We start from the raw sequence: 13,481 nt of genomic DNA on the forward strand, positions 1-13,481 counted from the left end.
TAGTTTTGGGAAGGCGTCGCTTCGTGGGTCAAGTTTGTTGAAATTAATGACTTTCTATTTACTGTCAAGTTTAATTTTTTTTGAAGAATTAGGGCATGAAAAGGCATAGAATTTAGAATGGGGTAAGTTTTCTAGAAATAGGGTTCTAGAAAAGACTAGGACTAAACTATTATTTAAATATTGTGTAAGAATATCTATGTTAGTAATAGTCTACGCAGAAATCATAGATGAAGGTGAGTTCATTAAAGGATTGGAATAACTTTAAAGTTTGTTTCTACCATTTTGCAAGTTGAGAGACTGTAGACCCTATAGTATTATTGGAAGAAATAATTAATTTTTGCAGTGTCATTGGTTCTGTGCAATTTACACTATAGCTCCACCTATGCATAATTGCTGATTTTTTCCCATAAATTTAATATTTGAAATTAAAAATTAAGGAACATACATTTTAGAGCGTGTAGTTAATTTGGCGTCACCCTAACGTTTCACTTCAATAATATTAAAATGGCTTAAGCAATGTGAATATCAAGTACATTTAAATTATGCATGCATAGGATTTAATTAGTTTTAATAAACAATTTCTGGAAGTTTAAAAACAAACTTGCAATAAAGTTCTCCACTATTTTTCCTAATCATTAATCAAATGATTGAACGTATTTTACAGAATTTGCGAATCAGATATAATTAAATTATGCACCAAAGAAAAATTATTTAACGATTAAAAATATTGTTGAAACTATTAATTCATTATTGGAGTGACATCGGTTCTATTCAATTTAGATAGATTGTAGCTCCACCAAGGTTAATTTTTTTGATAAAATTCAATATCAGAATTGAGGTACGTAAATCTTTTAGGCTTGAAATAGCTGTGTAATTAATATGGCATTTTTAATTTTTAATTTTTTTAAAAACAAGTCACTACACTTTTATGGCTGACTATACTTTAATATTGAAAATAAGAAAATGAAAGTATTTTAAATGAAAATTAGTCTAGTCTAAAAATAATTTAAACCACAAATATTAAATTATTATACAGTGAACGGCAAAAATATGGAACTAATTCAATAAAAAATAAACGACGGCCTATTCGAAAAAACGCTCGCACACATCAATTAATATTTTTGGTTGCTCATTTTTTAATCAAAAAATTTGTATACAGGGTGTCTCATGTAGCCGTGGTCAATACTTACCTCTGTATGTGATTACATTTTTGGATTCTACACGAAATTATAAACATTTCGAGGTATCACATGCCACACTTTTATTCAACTGTTTCTAAGATACGCGGCTTTAAAAATTGCTGTTTTTATGAATTTAAAAACCTCTAAAACTTATTCTACTAAAAATAGAAAAAAACGAATTTAATTTTTCTATTTTTATTTTTTAATTAATACGTAAAATTATAAATGAAACTCAACGAATTAAATATTTTCAATGTTCAACATGCTCACCATTTACTTCATTGGCAAAATCCTAGTCTACTTCAGAACTCATCCAAAACATTGCTAAGAGTATTTTGATTAATTTGACTCAACTCAACTCAACTCAAAAATGCTTGATTGTCAATATAAACATAGAAGTTGTAGACAAAGCCAATAGACTGTACATTAAAGGAATAAAAACAAAAAACTAATTTAAAATAAAATAAAATTATATAAAACTTTGAAAAATACTTAAATGCTAATCATTAAAAAATTCACCTAAACTATAGTACGCTTTACTAGCAAGAAATATTTTCGTCCTTGTGCGTGGGCTTTTTTCAGTCTTAAGTTGTCTTATTTCTAGTGGAAGTTTATTAAACAGCTTTCTACCTCCATATATGATTGGGTTACCGACAAGTTCAACATGAGGAATGGGTGCTTGGCCCCACATAGATATCTAATGGCCCTTTTCTTTTCTGGAGTACAAACACTGAACTAAAAAGTGAATTTGAATATGAACCCCAAAAGCAAATTCCATATCGAAGGTGCGACTCGATAATCGCGAAGTATGCAGATCTGGCGATGGAGAAATTAAGACTGGTGGCAATAACCCTTAGGGCGTAGCAGCCTGATGAGACTTTTCTACATACATTCACAATATGGTCTTCAAATTTAAGCAACTTGTCTATGGAAAGACCCAAAAATTTACTGAACGGTGGCATGGTAATGGCATCATTATTTAAACATATATCATTTGTATTACATTTAAAATTAAGGATATTTGTTTTGGAAACATTAAATGTCAAAAAATTTGCATCACACCAGTCTTTTATTTTTAACAAATCTGCACGTAAATTGGCCTCCATTTGAGAAATATCAGAGTCGTGCCAGAGGATGGGGTATCATCGGCAAACAATGTAAATTTGCGCAGTTACCTGCAGTTGTGGCGAGAAAATGAGAAAAAGTAAAGGACCAAGTACTGATCCTTGCGGAATACCCACATTTATATTAAGTTCCTTAGAGATACCATCATTAAATTTGACAGCCTGGACACGATTTGATAAGTAGGAACGAAACCACTCAAGGGCAGTTCCTCTGAAACCATAGAGCTCCGGTTTCATCAGCAGCACTCTGTGACTCACGCAGTCAAATGCCTTGGACAAGTCACAGAATACCCTTGCTGCAACTTCACCAACATTCAGTCGGTTGTACAGGTGCTCTAGAAAGCTAAAGATAGCATCATTTGTGCTCACACACTCACGAAAGCCAAACTGCTGAAGACTCAATAGGCCAAACCTATTTAAAAATGAAACCATCCTCACCTTAACGAGCCGTTTCACTATCTTGGCTAAAGTAGGCAATAACGCTATAGGTCTAAAGTTAGAAGGACAGTCGCGATCGCCACCCTTGTAAAGAGGAACAATCATTGCTCTTTTTAAGCACTCTAAGAAAACTCCAGACATAAATGAAAAGTTAATTGACTCGGCCAAGACTTGCAAAGCAACAAGAGGTAAAGCAGAAAATATTTTGAGACAAAGCCCATCCCAGCCTCATGAACTCTTATTCTTAATATTAACCATTAACTGTTTAAGCTCTTCTACACTTGTGGGAGCAAAAAAGAAAAATTCGGTTACTACCACATTGCTGAGATAGCTCCTGGGATCTATTTTTTGTGAGAGATTGGCTGCAAGGTTACTAGCAATATCACAGTAGAAGGAATTGAGGACATTGGAATCTAAGGTACTTGAAATAACCAAGACATTATTTTTGCCCCTTAGCTCATTTAAAATCTTCCAAGACTCTTTTGCTTTGTTGGAGGAATTCTTTATCCTCCTTTGAAAGTAGGTCCACTTAGCCATTTTGATTGAGTTTCTGTAAGTCTTGCGATATCTGTTATAATAATTTAAAAAAGTTGCATTGTTCATAGCGTATTTCCTAATGTAAAAAAGGAGCGCATATTTTTTCCCAGATACTCGTAAGGGTTTACGAGTATAACAAGGTTTTCTATTTCGTTTCTTAATATTGACAACAGGAAAAGCAGTGTTAAAATTGTTTAATACTATTTGATGAAAGCTATGCAGTGGGTTAACAGTAGTCAATACATTATTCCAACTTGACATATTGCAAAGCAAAGAGAATTTGCGGAAGTTAGCTCTAGTATAAAGTCTATCGCGTCCAAAATCATTCTCATTAGCTGCACTATTCTGCACTACTAATTCTACTATTGCCTCATGGTCAGACAAACCGACATTGATTGTTGTACACTGATTTTCGTGTTGGTTAAAATTCGTACAGAAGTAATCTATCAGTGAGGAAGAAAATGCTGAAATCCGGGTTGGCTGATCCACGTGCATCTTAAAATTAAACGAGTTTAACAGATTAAAAAGCATTCGATTTGATCCATTAGATTTGTCTAAAAAATTTACATTAAGATCGCCAGTCAGAATCAACATCGCAATAACCGAAATTTCAGTTAAGAGGATCTCCAACTTTTCTAAAAACAAATCTAAATTACCACATGGAGATCGATACAATCCTAAAATATACAAATTTAACTTACTGCTAAATACAATAGAAAACTTGCACATCTTTTCAATCAATAGATGATCAAATCTGTCAATAGTAATAAACACAAATTTAGTTAAAAAAGCTTTCTCTAACATAATAAGAGTACCACCATGTGTATATTGCTTGCGTGAAAATTTGGAAATTAGTACTAATTATTAGACTACTTTCATACCCAATTTTAAATTTTAGTATTCATTTAAACTGCGCGGTTTCTCTTTATAAACTTTTGATTTTAAATACCCATAAAGAAAAAAATTCAGCGGTGTTAGGTCTGGAGATCTTGCAGGACCCCTCCTACTAATCCACTATCCGAGAAATACCGCATTCACATATCCGCGTAACTGACGAGCAAAATGGGGCACCATCCTGTTGAAATCAACTGGATCTATTTGGCATATTAAGCTGATTTAGATTTTGTTGGAATTAAGTCATTTTGAAGAAATTCTAAGTATCGGTCTCCGGTAAGAGTGTGATTGGAAAAAGAACGTCCAATAATTTTATTATTTAAAATCCCTGCCCAAACATTTAATTTTTGCGGATGCTGCGTATGATTTTTTCTGATCCAATAGGAATTATTCGTGTTCAAATACCTAAAATTTTGCTAATTTACCATACCATTTAAACAAAAGCTTCATAACTAAATAGTATCTTTTAATGGAACAACACTTGATTTAAGTTACATATTTCCATACAATTTCCAGAAACTAATGAAGTTAGAGAGTTGGAAATTAGAACACCATTTCTTCTAATAAACGCCATTGGATTGGATTAAAAAAATATATTTTCAAAAAAATTGAATATCTTAGGCACAAAATGCGCATATCTCTAAAACTAATGAAGTTAGAGGGTTGAAAATTAAAAAATATCTTCCTGTAGTAAGATCATTAGACGCCTACTTCAGTGTTTTTCACAAAAAAATTGTGCAACGAAGAAATTTGCCTTGGAAGTTACAAAAATTTAGTTTCAAAGAAATTAAATATCCTAGGCACAAAATGCCCATATCTCTAAAACTAATGAAGTTAGAGAGTTGAAAATTGAAACATATCTTCCTGTAGTAAAATCATTAGACGCCTACTTCAGTGTTTTTCACAAAAAAATTGTGCAACGAAGAAATTCGCCTTGGAAGTTAGTTTCAATGACATTAAATATCCTAGGCACAAAATGCCCATATCTCTGAAACTAATGAAGTTTTTCTAGTCTGCGATCAGCATCATCATCCTATAGCTCATGCAACAATTTAGGTTTGTATGGATGATACTTTTCATTCTTCAATACACGCAAAGTTGTTCGTTGGCTAGCAATATTATTTGAGGCTATTTCAGATGACGAAAAAGGGTAATAAAGGGTATTACTGTATCTGTGGCTGCAGGTTTACGATATATTTGAATTCAAAATGATTATTATGATTAGTGATTAAAAAATCTAAAAATGGTAAGCTTCATTATTTCTTTAACTCATAGGTAAACTGTATGTTGGGATGAACAGAATTAATGAAATCAAAGTTTTCTAGGTCGTCTTTGGTCCTATTAAAAATAGTTAAAATGTCGTCTACATAGCAAACCCATGTTTTTATATGTTTTTTAAATAAATGGTGTTTTTTAGAAATTTCTCGTTCTAGTTTATACATAAACAGTTCGGCTAAAAAAAGTGACAAATTGCTAATCCACTTTTTTGCTCGAAAAAATTATTGCAAAGTTAATACACACTAGTTCCTTATAGTACCTTCTTTTAATATGTATAAATCTATCTTGTCCTAAGTTTAAATTTTATATTTTGAATCGTAGATGTCCTTATTGCACAATATCTTTAATTTTAAATATTTTATTTATTGTTGTTTTTATTCGCGATAACGGGTAATTTTTGTTTTTTGAGTTTTATTTATTAAACGTATATGTCTTTTGTAATGTTTTTTAAGTTCTAAAAATAATAAGCTCCTTTTTTTGAAATTATCTTGAATTACCTGTATTTTATTTTAGTATCTGATGATGGCTGTTTACACAGCCGAAATGCACAATACATTTAACTCAATGACCTACATGCATTTTTCTGGGATATAAAGACTTCCCCATGTTGTAATCTTTATATACACATTCTCCTACAAAATGTGGACTTCTATTCAACCAATATTAATTGAGGCTTTTTCAGATGACGAAATATGATAATTTTGCACTTTTAATAGAATATTCCATCTTATATTTTGATTAATTTTTGGGCGGCATAGCCCGTATATAATTTTTTACTGTCCCTATTTCTCTAAATTTTCTTCTAATTTTAGTTACTGTACTTCTTGTAATAAGCCTTTCCGAAAATTTTGTATTAAACAGATTACAAACTTCCTTTTGAGTTCTTTGTTTATCTCCGTATCCAATAAAAATTAAAAATTCAATTTGTTAAGTTTCATTTAAAAGAGCCACATTTACTTTAAATACGCACTGACACAAGTCATATTTGACGATTTACTTACTATGACAATATACTTTTTATACCCTAACGAATACTTGTTTTTTTATTATATACTTAAACAATTTTAAGTGCATGTATTGTAATTTTTGACCATTGATGTATTTTGTATGTTGTCAGAAAAAAAAAGGAATTTAAAAGTAAGAATAGAAAAATTATATAAATTTTTTTTTTATTATTAGTAGAATAGGTTTTAGAGGCTTTTAAATTAATAAAAACAGCAATTTTCAAAACCGCGTATTATAGAAACAGTTAAATAAACGTCATGATACATCAAAAATGTTTATAATTTTGTGTAGAATCAAAAAAATGTAATCACATATAGGGTGTTTAAGCCACCAAATTAAATTTCAAACCTTAAAAAGTAATCTATTTCTAAAAAAGCAATAAGTCTTATTTAATTAAATCTTATAAGTACTATTTTCACAATTTTTTTCCAAACCTCCTGATTTATCAATTAGTAAGTAATTTCATCAAAACAAAAAAAAACCCGCACTCGAAATCGCGATGCGGCACGTCGAACGCGCAATCACCGGAACGGAAACCGGTGGCGAAAAATGTCGTCGTCGGCGTCGCGGTGCAACTTCGACTGCGGCGTCGGCGGAACAACGTCGTCGCCGATTGCAACCGCTGAAGAGGCGTGGCGCGACTTTACGGAACAGACCCCCGGAGAATTGAACGCAAAGAAGAATTGAACACAAATTGCGGTTACTCCTTCTCACACTCCTTAAAATGTATGCTACTCTTAATTAGGTTTTACTATCTATTCTATTTAGGTTAACGCCCGCCGGTATTCTATTCTGTTCCGATAGGATTAGACTGGGAATTGAAAAGGCTTTGTCTTAATGGTGAGAGGTTTCTCTTAAGTCTATGAATGCATATACATAGTATCTGGAAAACCTAATCGCTTTAAAGGCTTTGTTCTTTGGGATTGAGGTTATGTGAAAGCGTCTGTTTGGAGTTCCGAAAGTATGCTGGAAATATTGATATTATTTGAAAAGCAAGGAAATATCGTTTTTAGTCTAGACAAATCAAATAATCCTTAAAGTCGTATCTTTATAATTCCAACAAAAGTCCTAAAGTTTTCAAATAAGATCTCATCTTTATGTGAGTGGGCAAACTACACAGACAGCACAAATTTGAATGTCCAAAAGAACATTTAAAAGTTTCCTCTCTGTGGAATTATAAGGGTCCAAGAATATGTGCGGTGTACAACTTTTGTCATTCCGAAATGACGAAGAAAGTTTCTCGGTGTTTATAATACCCTTCCATTACCACCTTGCTAAGCTCATTTTGTCCCGAAACAGAGAACAAAGTTAAGGTATAAAAGCACGTCGGTAGACCTAAAGACCTTCTAACATGCTGCGAATCATCCTCCAGTCCAGATTATCAAAGCTGCATGCGAGTTTGGGTATAGCTAGGCTCCTCAGATCATCGGCAAGCAACTCCTCCTCTAGAGGTAAGGATAACCAGGTAGAAGATCTTTCTACCAGTCTCTTCACCGGTTATCTTGAGTGCTTGTCCAATTCTGAGGTTAGACCGATGCAGCTCTTGAATTTTTCCGAACTTTCTACGGAAAACCTCAGGTTAAACCAGATAACTTAACTTTTACTCCAGATATTTCTAAATGCTTAGCTACACAATATGTCTTGCTGCACTTCACAGGTCACGCTGTAGCGACTCTTTCGGCCATTAGAGTGATTTATCGAATGTCAAATACGATTCTGATTGGATACGACGCAGCTCAGCGCCTTCATCGTTTCCATAATAAGAAGCCAGTCGGATGAAGTGAATTATTCTGGAAAGAAAATCCGCTTGTAGAATTTTGTATGATCCATCCCAAGATGTTTGAAATTTCGGTGACAAATCCTTCCACCTCTTCGTTGTCACTGTTGTCGTACCTCTGGTCTTTGGCATGGATATCATGTGCGTCCTTTATTCAATCACTGGCGTCTTAAATAGAAATACGCACATGATTATGAGTGAGATCCATTCCCCTATGCAGCTCACCTCAGGCAACATCGGTTCCTGGCGGATCACCAAAATATAGTGATCTCTAAATGATCCCAGTCTCTTTGATGGCTACAGACTACTGTGGCCAAATACCGATTAATGATCCTAATCATTCGTTCCACCATGCCATCTGACTGCGGGTGTAATGCACTAGTTATCGTTTGCTTGATTCCAAGCATCTTACAGATGTTCTGGAACAAGCTGGATTCAAAATTTCGTCCTTGATCTGAATGTAGCTCCAAAAGTGCACCAAATTGGCAGATCCATCCTTTCATTAAGACGTTGGCGATCGTAGAGAGACTTCCTGGTTTGGTAAAGGGCATGCCTCAACCCATTTGCTAAAGTAGTCCATCACGACCACGATTTTGATTCGGGAAATGAACCAGCAACGTCAATAAAAATTCTTTCAAAGGGACTTTCCACATTGTACTGATTATACTTGCCTTACTTGCCGTACATACAACGCACTTTGAGCGCTGACAATGTTTGCACTCCTCTGGACAGGGTCGTCTTGACAGAGCAGCTGCATTTTCATGGATTCTCCCTGCTCGATGTTCAGTGCCAAAGTCAAACTCCTGTAGATTCTCTATCTTGTCACTTGACCCTTCGGATAACTGAAGGAGCCATTTTAAAGCTGCATAGTAAGTTCGCAGCAGAAACTTCCTCCCATAGAGGTACTTGCAGAACCGAGTTGTAATAGCGATTGCTTTATCGCTATTACAACAGCTAGTAACTCTCAAAGCTCTGGTTTGGACAGTGTATTACTAAAATAGCCAATAACTATTTGATTTTGGCCATCCTGAATTTGGAACAACACAGCTTCTATGCTCACATTGTACAGACACTAGCGTCGGTATTCAATACAAATTTTCTATATAGATAGCTCAAGGTAGGTGCGCTTGTCAGAGTCTCGTTTAGGTAATCGAAGGTTTCCTGACAGTCTTGGAACCATTGAAACTTTTAAAACCGTTTCCATCATCCGTTCAAAAGTGGCAGGTGCATTGCACAGTTCAAAAGACATCAAGTTAAATTGCCATAATCTAGCACCCACCGTAAAATCCGTTTTTTCCGATCCTCAGGGGCCAACTCAACTTGCTAGTATCCACTTTTCAAGTCTAACGTGGAAAAGATCTTCGATCCATCAAGGATGTCCAAAGTATCTTCATTGCGAGGAAGAGGATAGCTGTCCTTTTTAGTCGCGTTATTAAGCTGCCGGTAATCTAAGCAGAACATAGTCGAGCCAGTTTCGTTCTTTAGCAGTAAGACCATGAAATGCTGACTGGATGTTTTCCTTTGCCACACTCCCAATAATTTTATTAGCTTCTTCTAGGGCCAGTGGTAGTCTTCGAGTTGTCTGCCGGATAGGATGATCATTTTCTGTATTGGTTTTGTGCTCAATTATATTCCTCCTCCCTTTTCTCCGTGTATCAAAAACGTCTCGATATCTATGTAGCAAATGCCTTAGCCTCCTTCTTTGGTCTGGCCTTAGACCGGTGCTCAACCACGATACCAGCTCTAATTCTTCATCCACAACCGCAACTTGTCGAAGTATTGCTGAAACTGCAGGGCATTGAACAAACTCCATGGCTTTCTTTAATAAACACAAAATAATGATTGACATTTATTACCTTCACAGAAATACTTCTTTCAGGACGTACAAGGGTTTTTCCGACTGCTATCTCTCGACCAACAGCCACATCATGCATTGCTGGTTCGGACATGACTGTAATTGAATGTACGTTCTAGTATCAAAGGTTTCTCCAGAAGTAGAACTCGAAAACTGTAATCTCCCTCATGATGCAAAACAACCTCATCATCGTTATTTTCAGGACTCCCTGCTTAAAGCTTGACTCGAAGCCCTTGGTGTCTATTACGTCCGTCCCAATGATCACCTCATCCTAAATCTTAGCCACTATCACAGGATGTTTCAAAGTGGCTTTTCCTATGGTGAACGTCACGTTTGTTTCACCGTGGATTTGATCGATCTCCTGTCGTAGTTCGTATATGCTATTTTCATTTCCGAACCTTAGCTGGAAATTGGACTATGCCGGGTCTTATAATTGTCTTTGTCGCACCTGTATCTAGCAGTACAATGCGGAGGGTTCCATCCACAAACGCGTAAACGAAAACACTATTGCTATAGTGCTGCAGTGAGGAGACTCACTGCTCAGTTGCATATATAGTGGTTTTCACACAAGATAAAAGCATTAGGTATTAAGCCTCTCTATTGTCTTTAGTAGAAAGCTGATTTATCATTTAGATCGAAGGTCCATGAAGTCACTTCTTCCTTATTTTGGACTTTCACCTCTCGCCATTGCTTAGGGACGTAGCCCAACTTGCTTTGTTTCTTCGAATCTAAAAGGGGATTTGCCCTCCTAGCAACCTTATGCTATATACAACTTAGAGCTCGAAAGTGGATAATGAGTGTATCAGTTGAACGCTGTTTTTGATTAACAAATAAAACACACTATTTGTATTTAGCATATATAATAAATTAAAAATTGCTGCCTAGGACTTTCGGCCATAGGCCATTATCAGGACTTAAGACATTATAAAAGCAACGACACTATTCGAAAAAAACGGTATACAACTTACTGCCTATGGTTTGTTAAGTACCATGGAAAGTGGGTGCTAAGCATAACTTCTTTTTCGCTTTCTGAACATTCATCAAACTGTTTTAGGACAAATTCAAGTGGATTCTGCTCATTTTAAGGAAAAACAACGAACTTAAACTGCCTATGTTGTCATAATGGAGTCAAATGTCACTCCTGCCATCTGTATTTAAGTAATCCCCTTGCAAAACACATTCAAACACAACAATATTACGAGAAAAAAACAGTCAGTCAGTAAAAGAATACAATCAGCTGCATTTGACTAATACTATAGATATACAGTGTGGCCCAAATTGGGTGTACAAGTATGACACACTGTATACATACTTTAAAACAATAACTATCGCATTATGTAAAATTTATGTACTATTTTACGTATTACCGAGTAAATTCTCAATTTAAAAGTAAACATTAATAATACATGTTCGTTACTTTAACAGTTCTCGGACTGACGTGGAACATGAATTTTAACATGGCCAAATATTTAAAGTCTTCCGTTTCCCAGGACCGGTTAATTACACATGCAAATTTATTCTTTCCTTTCATTGTGTGCCAGACGACTCGCCATTTTCACATTTTCGGCAGTCCAATCGATCGCAGTAGTTAAAATTGGTTTATTATTTAAACTTGGTAATTGGATAATTTGGTACTGCAGCCTCTTTATTTGTAGAACGTGTCCTGGATTTGAATAAATTAAAATGTATCTGGATTTGATATGAATCTAATCTGATTAAAATGAATGAAGTTTTTCGACTGTAATTTATTAGTGCTTCAGATTTCTTGCATTTGCATATTGATTTGTCTATCAAATTTTACCATGATGGGACACAAATAAATAGGTTTATTGCATTTGTTGTTCACCCACCACATTTTTTTAATTCAACGAAATTTACAATAAAAAAATAATAACTAAATTTATTGTAACGATCATAAAAACCGTGAATACACCACATTTGGGAATTATCTCGATGTAGAAAGCGGCGGGTATAACTTGCGCCACCTAGTGACACGCGGGAAAATTTAGCGAATGTTTTAGCTAATATACCAGGCGCCCTCGCCGCTAGGAGGCCACTTAAGTTAATTTTGGCGCGACATTTAAATCGAAATAAATAGTAGGAAATAATTACTGTGTAAATTAATGTTTTTAGTAGTCTTTAGTCATTCGGTTTAACGTGTAGGTGTGTAAAAAATAGTTTAACTCTTTCTGCCTATCAAGCATTTTAATTTACACCAAAACGAACTATTTCAATAAATTAGTTATAAGGTTCCTTAAAATCTGTTTTTATTGCCGGGTCTAGTATTAAAAAAAAACATCTACTGTACCACATTTAATGAATCTTTATCACTGATTTCTTCTGTTTAAATCTATTTTGTCAAATTTGATGTTTCTACAAGTTTTTTCTTCCATTTTCCTTCTCTCTTGATCATTGCCTTTATTATCATTTTTAATTTGTTGTGATTCACCTCCTCTAGCCTCGAACTTTGGTAACAAAATTAAAAGTATCAAATGACTTTAATAAAGTACATTTTCTAAGCGAACTTCTTCTAAGTAAAAACTTTTCCAAGAAGCTGCATTAGAGTTTGTCTGATATTAAACAAGGTAATAAATTTTTAAAATCCGTCATCTGATATTATTGAGAAATGGGAGCGCAATGGTATTGCGAATCTCTGTTATTTGATATTTGGCTTTGGCTCGAGTTTTCATATCTGATGGCCTTATTGCGCTCGGAAAACTTTAATATTAGCAATATTTACGGACAAAAAAGTTTGCCTTTTGGATACTTTCAATAATCCACTGAGAATGCATAAAAGTTTCAAAGAAAATCTTCTCCATAATATTTTTTTTAAATTAAATACCTTATATTACTTACAATCATTTCATTTCTAAGCATACTTGTTTGTATTAATTTATCAATTTTAAAAAGGTATATGCGTAAAAGATCTGTTAAATTAGTGCAAAATATTTGCTTATCCTGAAGTGATTTTTCAACGGCAATATCGCGTGCCATAATCGAATGCCGCAGAAGACATCAATTTGGGTTTAATTTAATTGGATTCATTATAATGAGAGCATCTGCTATGCTGACGTTGAAAACCAAAGTGTTCCTTTACCATTTTGGAGTAAGTGAATAACTCAGAGATGCGTATATTTACTAAAATGTTTACTACCTTAGATAGAGCAGAAAGAAATAAAATTATTCTTAATAGAAAATAAAACCACCTGCTTTATGCAACTTAAAGTAAATAGGAAGACGCCCTGAAGTGAAAGAGGAATAAAGAGTATTTGCAAGTGCAGAACACCACCTCAGAAAACTTGACTACGTTTGATTACGTTTGAGTCAAAGCAAAAAGTTAGGGCAAAATTAGGTAGTTTAAGTAAAATAGATTGGAATTTTGGCGCATTAGA

At 34.3% G+C, this 13,481-nt stretch overlaps 1 protein-coding gene across 6 annotated transcripts in view; it reads right to left on the bottom strand.

Annotated features, from left to right (window-relative positions):
* The window catches only part of LOC126744786 (inactive dipeptidyl peptidase 10), an 86,754-nt gene that overhangs the window by 47,485 nt on the left and 25,788 nt on the right, over positions 1-13,481 (bottom strand). The window contains exon 1 of one of the 6 annotated variants that reach the window (XM_050452341.1): positions 6,892-7,048. The exons of 2 other annotated variants lie outside the window; for them this stretch is intronic. The gene's annotated coding sequence lies outside the window, so the exon portion shown is untranslated. Of the gene's footprint in view, positions 1-6,891; positions 7,049-13,481 lie in introns of those variants that run through there. 3 more of the 6 variants (XM_050452344.1, XM_050452343.1, XM_050452342.1) reach the window with 3 other exon arrangements.

The sequence above is a fragment of the Anthonomus grandis genome, chromosome 14 (genome assembly GCF_022605725.1).
Source record: "Anthonomus grandis grandis chromosome 14, icAntGran1.3, whole genome shotgun sequence".
Classification (NCBI taxonomy): Eukaryota; Metazoa; Arthropoda; class Insecta; order Coleoptera; family Curculionidae; genus Anthonomus; species Anthonomus grandis.